This window comes from Stenella coeruleoalba (genome assembly GCF_951394435.1).
Source record: "Stenella coeruleoalba genome assembly, chromosome: 17".
Taxonomy (NCBI): Eukaryota; Metazoa; Chordata; class Mammalia; order Artiodactyla; family Delphinidae; genus Stenella; species Stenella coeruleoalba.
The window spans coordinates 46,805,222-46,817,269 of NC_137163.1; the positions used below are offsets into that span (position 1 = coordinate 46,805,222).

The following is a 12,048-nucleotide window of genomic DNA, read 5'->3' on the forward strand; positions in this document are numbered from 1 at the left end:
ACAATTATCAACTCGTTATCCTTCAGACATAAACTCTTCAGGTCACCTCTGGTCACATTCTTTGGGATAGAACCATACCCAGATGCAAGCGGAGATGGAGAATGTTGTTCCTATCTTGATCCTAGTGATGCCTCTACAGGCTGGAGGAGCTAATTAAAGTGTAGTCAACAGCTCGTTGTTTCTGCCACAATGAGTGATTAGCCTAAGACTGGATTAATTATGTGTGGATTAATATATGTGTGTGTATATATACATTTTTTAGCATGAGTTGACACATGGAGCTTCTGCCGTATCAAAAGAGTACAAACTGCCTCTTGTTGCTTTTTCTTAATTGAAGTTGACTACTACTATCTATTTCCCTTCATTTTGCTACCTCCCCCCCGCCTTTCAGTATTATATGAAAATTCTGAAAGAAATAATTTCAAAGTTTCCAGTGCTTTTAAAGGTAATAGAATACTCAGACCTTAACAATTTTCCTGTGTGAAACTTTTGCCAGACTAAAATAGTTAACTTATGAAAAGTAAATTTAGATTGATACAAAAGAGAAAATAAGCTGATTTTTTTTCTTTTACACAAATACCCTGAGCCAGGGTAGAAAATAAATGGAAAACTGGAGGAATTTAGATCCTTTTGTTGTAAATTTAAATATTTTTAATTGTAAAAATAATACAGGCTCATTGCAGAAACTCCAAAATTGAAAGGATTTAAAGAAAAAAGGAAAAATAACTCAAAATCCCATTTCTGATAAGTCATCTCTGTAACATTTTTGAGGGTATCTTTTGAAACTTTTTTGTGACGGGGTGCATATAAATACAATGCAAGTATAAAATACCTTTAATTATTATATCAAACTACAAAACAGTTCTATAACATTTTTATTTAGTAATATAAGTATGATTACTCATCACCTAATAAAAATCTGCAGCATCATTTTTAATGGTTGAACAGCATTCTGTTATTTATTTAACCAGTCCCTACTGTTCAACATTTAGATTATTCCTGTTTTGCTCTGCTAAACAATGAGACAAGCATCCTTGTTCATATGTCTTTGAGCATTTGTTTATTTCCTTAGAATGGACTTCTAGAACTTGAATGGCTGTTTGTCAGTTCTGGTACATACTGACATATTTTCTTCCAGAAAGGTTACCGTGCTTTTTATTTCTACCAAGAATTTAACATCCAGTGTGGTTTCTTACACACACTCATCAGTACCAGTATTATCAATATCAATACCAGTATTATCAAGTTTTTTAAAACTTTGTCATTCTAGTCAGTAAAATATGACACCTGAATTATTTTATTTGTATTTCTTTGATTAATAATAGCAAGGTTGAACATATTTTCATATCTTTATTGGCTGTTAATACTTTTTAGTTTGTGACTTTATGACATCCATTTTTCATCGATGTATAACAACCTTTTATATATCAATGTGTTTATTTTGTTGTTTGTTGTAAATGCAATTTTTTTCTCTTCATTTATTAATTTTTATTTTGTGTGTGTTGAACTTCTTTAATACTGTCAAGTCTATTCAAAAACTCTTTAATGAACACAACAAATGTGGAAAATCAGTCATTCTCCTGCATTTTGTAATCAATGTATTTCCTTTTGGGCAGTATGGAAATGTAGGTTCTTATTTCATCTTATGGTTGGAAAGAATCTATTCCCTCGGAAAGGGATTATAGTCTCCATGATGCAGTAATAGGAGATTTTATAGGGTAGGCAGGGTCTACAGAAGAAAAAACCCTAAATCACACTCCATTGGTGGTTGCCTTATTTATAAAAATGGCATTTGAGGTTGTGTGACTGCCATCAGGTAAGCAAAATTAATTTTTAGCATGAAATACTCCTATCAGCAAGAACAGCCTAGGATAGGCTAGCAGTAAGAAGTGAGGGGTTATGGGATTGGGGCATAGCCTCTGTTTCCTCCAATGCAGCTGGAAATTTAAACTCTGGGGCTCCTGCTTGATCCAATCAGCCCAGCTAGTGTGTGTTGCCAGGTAGGGTGAATAGACTCAGAAGTACAAGAGCTCATCCTTGGTCCCCTCTGGAAATGAGCAGAGAATACTGTGTCAAGCAGAGGTGATCAGTCCATGGTCTGGAGACTTGGATCTCCCCACATAGTCCTTAAAGTCAGGGTGAGACAAAGTGCCAATACAAATTATATTGATGACAGTATCAATGAGGTGACATTGAGTCCTTTGACCCAACGTGTGTCTGCAGTGTGCCATCCATTAGTAAATGGGCAAAGCCATTTGACAGATCTATCTGATACAGTGAATGAATCTGACACTGACATTTTGAAAACTGAAACTGTATCCATTTGTCAAGAACAGTGGCTACTTGTTCTGCTTTATTCTCCCTGGTAGATCTAGGTAACATTGCAGGCAGTAAGACGTTCCGGCATTTCACCCTGGAGTAGCCCCAAAACTGAAGAAGCTGTCTTATCAGTAGTTAGCTCCTTGTCACCAAGAATATTAAAGTAGATTTGTATGATTAGCAAATTAAAGAGACTATAGTGCCTACCACTACTGTATTCACTAAGGCACCCAAGTTATTCTAAAGAAATCCTAATAATACATTAGGACCGTTTTGAATATTTTTATTTGATTAGCCATAATCTTCTAGTTATAACATCCATCACCATTTTGACCACTGAAACTTGGCCTTCTTTTCTTACAGCCTAGCCCTGTGGTCTTGGGCTAATCACTAACCTGCTTAGATACAATTTTCTTCTCTATGAAATGGAAACAATATTATATGCTTTGAAGGACTGCAGGAAGATGAGCTGTAATGTTTATCAACTGCCTAGTAAGTAGCCTGACCCATAATAAATACTTGGCTAATTGTAGATGTTTCATTTTTAGTTTTATTTCCAAACATTGCTCTTTACTTTTGGAACTCTAAAATTTGTTTTGAGAGTGGAGGACTTGTTGTTTGGATTCCTCCAACACACTCTGTATATTCTGTACTTCTATCCCTACATCATTTATATTAATGGAATAAATGATCTTTGGTCTGGTGATTCCAAGGTGACGAGGAGCTAAGTGGAGGTTCAGTATACACCTGGAAGTATGGATTTTCATGCCCAGTGCAAATGTGGGAAAGGCATTATTCCCACATTATAAATGGGGTAAAAACCTCCAACTTGAGGAGACTCTGGGTTGAGAGATGAGAGATTTACAGGTACTGTGTTTATCCTACAGGGTACCACAGGGGCTTTTATGTTCTGTAGCAAGAATTTGCACCTTATACCCTTGTAATTAGAAGTAAAGCATACCACATAAGTAATATCTAGTAAGCATTAGAGTTAGAATAAATACCATTATTTAACGTTTCCTTTGTGTTAAGCATTTTACAGTTACAACATATGGATGGATACTATATTGTAATGGTTAAGAGTGTAGTTTTTTGAGCTAGATAATCCTGGATTGGAATCTCATCTTTATTACCTCTTTTTTTCCTGTTTTATCGAGGTATAATTGACAAAATTGTAAGATAGTCAAAGAGTATATCATGATGATTTAATATACATATGCGTTGCAAAAGGATCCTTCCCATCACGTTAATTAATACATCTAACAGCTCATGACACCTTTTTCCTTTTTTTTTTTTTTTGGTGAGAACACTTAAGTTCTATTCTCTCAGAAAATGTTATACAATACAGTGTTATTGACTGTAGTAACTATGTTACACAGTAGATCCTCAGACCCTATTCATCCTGCAGCTGAAAGTTTGTACCCTTTTACCAGTCTTCCCCTCTTTTCCCCACCCACACCCCAGCCCCTGGCAACCAGTTTTCTACTCTCTGTTTCTATGAGTGTGGCTTTTTTTCTTTTTAGATTCCATATATAAATGATATCATTTGTATTTATCTTGTCTGGCTTATTCCATTAGCATAATGCACTCCTGTTTCATCTATATTGTCACAAATGAAAGGATCTCCTTCATTTTTTAAGGCTGAATAATATTCCATTACCTCTTAAATGAGTGACTTTTGGTACATTGTTTACACTTTCTAAGCCTCACGGTTTCTTTTCTTTAAAAAAAAAATATATATATATACTAACAGGTTATTTTCTGATATGTGGAATGTTTGTTGAATCAACAAATAATTAGTTGATCATAAATGTGACACTTAGCACTGTATTAACATTTATTAATACTCTCCCTGTTAATTTCTACAATAAATTGTATAATAAGTAACAATAATAATGGTACTAGTAGTAGTTTTAGAAAATGCATAGGATGTGCCAGGCATCATATCCTGTACTACCCTCCTTCATTTGTACCACAAGTTACATGTGGACATCATCTTCCATGTTGTTTCCTTTAGAGAAAATTGAAGCTCAGCAAGATTGAGTAGCTTGCTCCAGATGTGAACTCAGGTCTGAATCACTCCACATATAGGTTCTTAATAATTTCATGTCTTTAATTCCACATCTGCATTTGTTTGTTGTTGTTGTTTTTAACTTTCCAAGCATCTGATCTGAAATTCCTTTCTCTTTGGGGAATTTTCCACTTTGTGGGTCTTGGTGAGAAACAGAGCCTTCCTCTCGTTATACAAGCTGAACATGTCAGATACACTGTTTACTCACATGCTCAGTCTCCCTTACAGATGGAAAACAGTCGGGCGACCTCGGGTTGGCCAACTGCACCCCCTCTTGGTTTTTTTTTTTTTTTTTTTTTTTTGCGGTACACGGGCCTCACTGTTGCGGCGTCTCCCGTTGCGGAGCACAGGCTCCGGACGCGCAGGCTCAGCAGCCATGGCACATGGGCCTAGCCGCTCCGCGGCATGTGGGATCTTCCTGGACTGGGGCACGAACCCGTGTCCCCTGCATCGGCAGGCGGACTCTCAACCACTGCGCCACCAGGGAAGCCCCTCTCTTGGATTTTGAATTACAAATAAATGATGTAAAGAAGCAAGGCCAGCAGTGTTGGGTCAATCTTCTGTTTCCTGTTCCTGCTGGGTAGCAAGGCCAGCTAGGACTTATAACATTACTTTGGCCTGATCCTATAATTGCAATAGCATAGGCTTGGCTTTCGGTTGTTTAGTCTGCTTCTAGTTACTGAGACCTAACCATAAACTTCCAAAAGTTTCCTTTTCTGCTCAAATTAGCCATATCTGGTTCCTGATGATTACAAATAAGACCTTTCCTGATATACAATGGTGACCTACTTATCCAGGTAGATGTAACATCGTCCTGGCAGGAACAGAGGGCAGGCAAGTTCCTTGAACAGCTGAACAAGAAGAAAAAGACCTAAGAAGGAAGAATTGAAGCCAGTTCTGCTTGTGTTATAATTCTACCAGCAGCTACCTCTGTTTCACAGACCACGTGCTAAGGACTAGACGAGCAAAGTAGACCCAGGCCTTCCAACCCAGAGACCAGCTGAGCTGTACCGTGGACAATCTAGGATGTGAAAGAATTCACTCAATGTCTTTGTCACTTGACACATTGTTCCTCTCTTTGGGAAGTAGCTTCTTTGTGTGACAAGAATATGCTAAACCGACACTTAAGTGGACAGAGTTGAAAGATGCCAAAATTAGCTACAGAAAAAAAGGCGTAAAGACTTGTATTTTCTGTTATTTGAAGGTGTTAAGACCCCACATAGAATATGAGTCCTTCAAAGGAAAGTTGTGAATGGCCCAGGCAATGTTGAATTTCCATGTGGCAATATGTCCTTGATCGGTCATGATGATGATGGTAGCATCAGTAGCATTTATCAGTGTTTCCTGGGTGAGAGGCACTTTATCCTAATGACCTTTTATCCCCATGACGACCCTGTGAAGTAGGAAATACTGTTTCAGCATCTTCAGGGTTTTTTGTTTTTTTTTTAAATCGGGAATTTACCCTAGATCACAGTTGGGTGGTAGAACGATCAGAACTGGACACTAGCCTTTCCTGAATTCCCAGGGTGTGATCTTAGCAGTTGTATTGCCTGATGCAGAGCCATGTAAATGTTGCCAAAGCAATGAAACGTGTACCTATTTCTAAGAGATTCTAACTCAGAAGCTCTGGGGTTAAGTGCAGAGCAGTTGAGTGTGATTGTCTTTACAGACAGTAGATAACTTAAGAGAAGTTGTTTAAAAGTATATTTGCATATTGCACTACACTGTCATATCTGTGATTGGTTAGCTATTGAGTAAACTAACACAAATCCCAATCCCATCTCTAATCTCATTCATCTCTTGTATGATATTTGACCTAATTGAGGCAGTTTTTTTTTTGTTCTTCCCCACAAACACACATCGAACATCCAAAACATGCTTACCATTTGTGAGCATATTCTCGTAGTTATTTAGGAGTTGAGTAAGAGTGAGAGAGAAGGGCTTCCCTGGTGGTGCAGTGGTTGAGTGTCTGCCTGCCGAGGCAGGGGACGGGGGTTCGTGCCCCGGTCCGGGAAGATCCCACATGGCATGGAGTGGCTGGGCCCGTGAGCCATGGCCGCTGAGCCTGCGCGTCCGGAGCCTGTGCTCCACAACGGGAGAGGCCACAACAGTGAGAGGCCTGCGTACCGCAAAAAAAAAAAAGAGTGAGAGAGAAAAAGACACATAAATATGAAATACAGTCATCATTTTTTTAATATCCTTTATGTGTGTTTTTAATATCCTTTATGTTGTTAATCCCTCTTAGTATTTACTGCCATTCACTCATTTGTATTATTTGGGGTATAGCAGTTTATTCGCACAGCAAGTTTACATATGGCTTATCATTTGTATTCTATTTTAATAACACTAATAATTATAGACTATTGACAAACTCATCAGACCCTACATATTAATTTCAAAATCATGAAAATAAGGTGTAAAATGAGGTGTAAAGTGGAAAATCTATGTGTACATTTTCATTGGTGGAATGAGGAGCTACCTGAATATCACTCCTTTAGCTTTTCCTTCAAATGGTGCACTTTTTCCTCCATGCATAGGAGTCACTTCCATTAGGTAAACAGTAGTCTTGAGGGCAAACCTCAGAAGTAGAAACAGGAGAACTTTTCAGTTATGGTAAAATCAAACATAGTTTTCTTCAGTAGTGAAAAAACAATTCATGAGACGTTCAACCACCGTGAGTTCCATGGTGAAAAACTTTCTGCTTATAGATGCAACTTCCCCCAGAATTCTGAGAAATGTCAGTAGTAGAAAGAGGTGTTGCATACACCTGTTTCATTTCCCTCTGACTTTTCCTTCTCCTTTCTCTATTGACATTAAAATCTATAGTGAAAGCACATAGTAAGCAGTCTAGGACAATTGATATGACATTTGATCTAAATCACCAAAGTCTATTTTAGATGGGGATGCTGTGAGAGTCACAGGAGGGGAAAAAATCTAGAATTATTCTTATGTGATCAAATGTACTAAAATAACAAAAGCAAATCTTATTTCTAGCTAATAACATAGCATTCCTTATATGATGTCATATTATGGCAGAAAAGAAATATATGCGTCTATTTTCTTCTATATTAAAACTGCTAAGGAGTGGGGACCAATGAACTAAATCAATTGTTTTGGGTTCAAGTTGTAGTTTTTAGTAGCCATCCTTCTTAGCAAGTTTTCAGAAGCAAGTGTAGTTCGTTTACTATCACCACTAAATGTGCAGTTGTGTAGATTTGTGGAAAAAAGTATTATCAAATATATATACTTTAAAATGATTTGTGTAAATTTATCTATTCATATTATTATTCTCCCCAAGTAAATCAAAATATACTATATACTATGTTTTTCTTCTATAGCTTAAAAGGGGAATGTATGTTGAAACTTATTCAAATATTTATTAGGTGTCTACTAAGTGCCAGGCACTCTACTAGGCAGTAGAGATGTTGTATTAGAGGTGGAAAATGTCCTTGACCTCCAGAACTGATACGCTTGTAAGAGAAATACTGGGTCAAACTAAGTCAACAGTTTCTTTGCTACAGGGCTTTTCGCGAGTCTTGTGAAATTGAGTCTCTGATAAGGAGATGTAGTGGACAACAGATCCCAAATTTATTTGAAATCTTTTCCTTCATGGACTGTCTCACAGGATTTATGATCCACTGAACACACCTTGAGAGACACTAGTATTCTGCAGTGGTTAGTTAATTGTTTTCTATTAAACAACTTTATACTGAATCCATGATATTATTCTGGATGTTTTGGAGGATACAATGATGTACATGGCCACTGTGATGATAAGGGGTCCAGTTTAGTTAAGAAGAGAAACCACAGGAGTTATAACTTAATGTAACAAAGAAATACACACACATATGCATATATTTATATGTCAATTACTATTTATATAGTATACAATGTCTTCTGAAGAAGATAGAGTTGTTTGTAACTTGGGATCTCACAGGAGGTTTCACAGAGAAGGTAGACCCTGAGCTGGGCAGAAGTTCAGTAAGTTAATTTGGTTCTGACCGTACGATAAAATGAGGTATTTGCACTGGTCAATCTGACCTTGATGGAACAGCATTCCATAGTGTGATCAAACATGCAGTGCTGGTGATGGCCAGATTGTAATATTCCAGTAGCTGGAAAGTGTTGAAACATCTGCTTTCACCACGGTCTAGAAAAGTGAATCTCAAGTGAAATGCACGTATAATGGAGGCCAGTGCTCTTTGCTTTGTACACTGCTTTGATTCTACAGCATGCAACAATGTAGTGATCTGTTTCAGATTGTCATTATTCAAGAGGGTTCTTACTAACAGGAGTGGAAAAGGAAGACCTCTCTTCCTGTGTTTCTGCCCTATGCTCTTAAGCCAGAAAAGGTACCAACATCACTGACCTGACCTTGTCTCAGGTATCTATCAGGATCTACTAGAATCATTCTAGTGAAAGGTAACTAGACATCCAAAGGACTCAAAAGATACACTATAACCTTTGTATACTTTATCTACCTGGTGAAACAAAAATGTCACCTGGGTGGTCCCCTTCCCTAGAAATACCAGTATGTTTTTCCAGTGCATGGCAGAACTTTGCAGGTAAAACTGGGATAAAGGTGAAGAACAGTCTTAAAATTCTAGTCCTTGAACAGCACCTAACACACAACAGGTTATCAATAATCTTAGCAACAGTATTCACAAATAATGACCATCAGCGTAACTGCTCTTTTGTGCCAAAATACATTACCATATTACTTTTTTTCCTTCAGCTTTACAACTTGGGTTCTATTATTGTTTCCATTTTACAGATTAGGAAGGTGAGGCTCAGAGATGCTAAGTCACTTGGGCAAGGTCACAGAGCTTGTAGGAGATAAACCTGCACCCTTACTGTTGGATCCTACAAACCAGACCGTAATTTAAGTCCTTCAAAATATACCTCAGAACATTTGAGTAAATTAATGAATAAATCCTCCTAGTCAGACTGACCAGATCATTATATTAGGTTCAGCTATAAGTGGAGGAAAGTCATAATCATAGTTGGACAGTTAATACAGTAATTTACTTGCTTTGAATTTTCTAAATGACGTTTAGCTGCTAATTTCATGATGATAACCATCGAATAAAAACAGGTATATTTTGATGTTTGGAATAAGATCTCATATTGAGTAAAATACATATTGATTCCTAGACCTATATGATGTGAGTAACAGATGACATTGAGATGTCATCTAGAAGTACTCCTGTGCAGTTCATCATGTCAACCCAGCTAATAATTTTAGAATCTTCAGAGTGAATAATATATGCAGCCATAAAGCATATTTCTAATCAATGCAAATAATGTTTTTCCTATGCTAAACCCAGAGTGAAGTTATAACACGCATCATAAGATTAATGGGCCATGTTTTCTTCATCACTTTGCTAAATTACTTAGTCTGGAAAGCATTCAAAAGGTTGCGAATTGGAGCTGAGCAGTAGTAGTGAGACTGTGCCTCTGATGATGAAACTATTTCCACCCCGACCCCTACTGCTCCCTTCTTGGGAAAGAAGGCAACATTTCTCCTAGAAAAAGTCACAGGTTTATAAGCTGGCTTGACTAATACGTTTGGAGGAATAGTGTGTCTTTTAAGCAGAGCCTATCTCGCCATATAAAATAATTTTTACCTACCATTTAATGAAATTAACACTCAATTTTAAGCTAGGTCTTTTGCCATTTGACTCCTGGATCACGTCTATGGATATATTTTTTTCTTGAGACGAAGTGTGAACCCAATATAGTATCCATCATTCAGTCTATCTAGCTGATGTACATCATCTGAAGCACAGCTCCCTGAGGCCAGGCACTTTATCTGCTCTATCAGTGTAGCCCTGATGCCTAGTGTCTAGCTTTTGGAGATTCTTAATAAACATTTGTACTGAATAAGGTGTGTATATGGTGAGCAAAAGTTGGCTTCCCATTTTACAGTCAAGGGTATCCCACTCATGTTCTGTGAACACTGGATAGCAGAATCTTACTATGTTATTTTTCTGTTCCCTTTGCAAGTTTCCTGAAAGGGCATTCCTGTCCTTAGAATGTCCATCTCCTCCCATCTTCCTGGAGAATAACTCTTCTTTCTTAAATACTTAGCCCCATTATTGACTCTTTAACATTGAATGTATTACCTCCTTACAAACAGGAAAATGCAGTGCTTTTTTTTTTTTCTGACAATTTATCACCAGAAAATTATTCTAACACCTGAAATTCTGGACCTAAAATGCCTGGACTAGTGGTTCTCAAAGTCTGGTACCCAGACCAGCACATCAGCTGCACGTAGGAATTTTTAGAAATAAAAAGTCTTGGGCCCTGCTCCAGACCTACAGACTCGGACACTCTGGGGGTGGGGCCCACTACCTGTTTCAGCAAGCTCTCTTGGTGATGCTGATGCGTACTCAAGTTTGAGAGCCACTGCTTAGACCTAGAACTTAAGGTTTAGGGTTTGGACAGATCTGAGTCCTAAACACTACTGAGACACTGGGGTGACCATGAGCAAGTTACTTCTGGGAACCTCTTAGCATCTGTGTGTCTTGCTTAGCTAATAGTGATTTTAATTAATTAGAAGAATGCACATGGTGTACTCAAGAGAGTAACCAAAGCATACTTTATGTTCCATAAATTCTAGCTGTTTACCATTATCAATCAGAGCTTACTGACACATCCTGAAGACATTCTTCTAATAAGTGTAATAATGTGGTTTGTAAAATTAACAGCTTAGAAGAGCATTATTACGAAGTTCATCAGACAGGGTCTCAGCAGGAAATCAGGGGTACATCAATAAGGATAAATTGAGCCCAATGTAGAGAATCAAGAGAGAGTGTAGTGCCCTGGGTTCAGTAAAAGTGTGGCTACTTTATAGGAGATGAAAGAGAAAGAAAGCCTTGCTGGAGAGAGAGTCCTCCCCAAAGATGCTGTGACGCCCCACAGAGAAGCACTATACGTTAGTTGGGGGATGCAGCCAACTCCCAGCAATTTGGCAAGAATTATTACCCTAACTTCACTCCCCTCCTTCGTTGCCTACAATCTTCTATTGGTACTCTTCATTGGTGAGCCAAACGGAAGCCAAAGCAAGGACACTTACTAAGATAAGCCATGCAAGCCATCCATATAGAGTTGGGTGGAGAAAAGATGTGGAAGGGCAAAGAGGACATATTTCCCACAGGTGGTGAGCAAGCTGTAAAATCACTCGCCCTTCTAACATCATTGCCATTGCAGGAGCACGGAGGAGCAAGTGGTTAGTTCTGACCTGGCAGATCCAGGAGACTGCAGGACAGAACTGGTATATGAGTTGGACTTTAAAGGTAGATTTGAATTTTAATGGAGAGTATGGAGTAAGAAATGGTGAAGAACCAAGGGAAACGGAGATTCATTACAAATGGAGAAAAGAAAAGTGGCATAAAGACAAGAAAAGTCAAGACTTACGGAAGAGATAGCAAATACTCTGCATGTGACTGGAGCAGAGAATGGGTAGACGAAGGCTGGAAGTTAAGATGAAGTCATCCTTGAATAACATTAAAGTTTCCTCCTTTAACCTCAATTTTCACCTTCTACTTCCTTCATTAACATTGGAAAATTAAAAGTGAATTTGACTGGGCTGGTGACAATGGCAGTATGAAGCAAAGAGAGGAGAATAAGAGTAAAAAAATTAGTAGTACCTTGGT

General features: G+C 37.9%; 1 long non-coding RNA gene across 2 annotated transcripts in view; it reads left to right on the plus strand.

The window, feature by feature from the left end:
* LOC307175919 overlaps window positions 1-12,048 on the plus strand; it is a 192,378-nt gene that overhangs the window by 15,879 nt on the left and 164,451 nt on the right. Inside the window, exon 6 of one of the 2 annotated variants that reach the window (XR_013824548.1) lies at window positions 2,683-3,494. The exons of the other annotated variant lie outside the window; for it this stretch is intronic. This is a non-coding gene — a long non-coding RNA (uncharacterized lncRNA). Of the gene's footprint in view, window positions 1-2,682; window positions 3,495-12,048 lie in introns of those variants that run through there. 2 annotated transcript variants of the gene reach the window in all.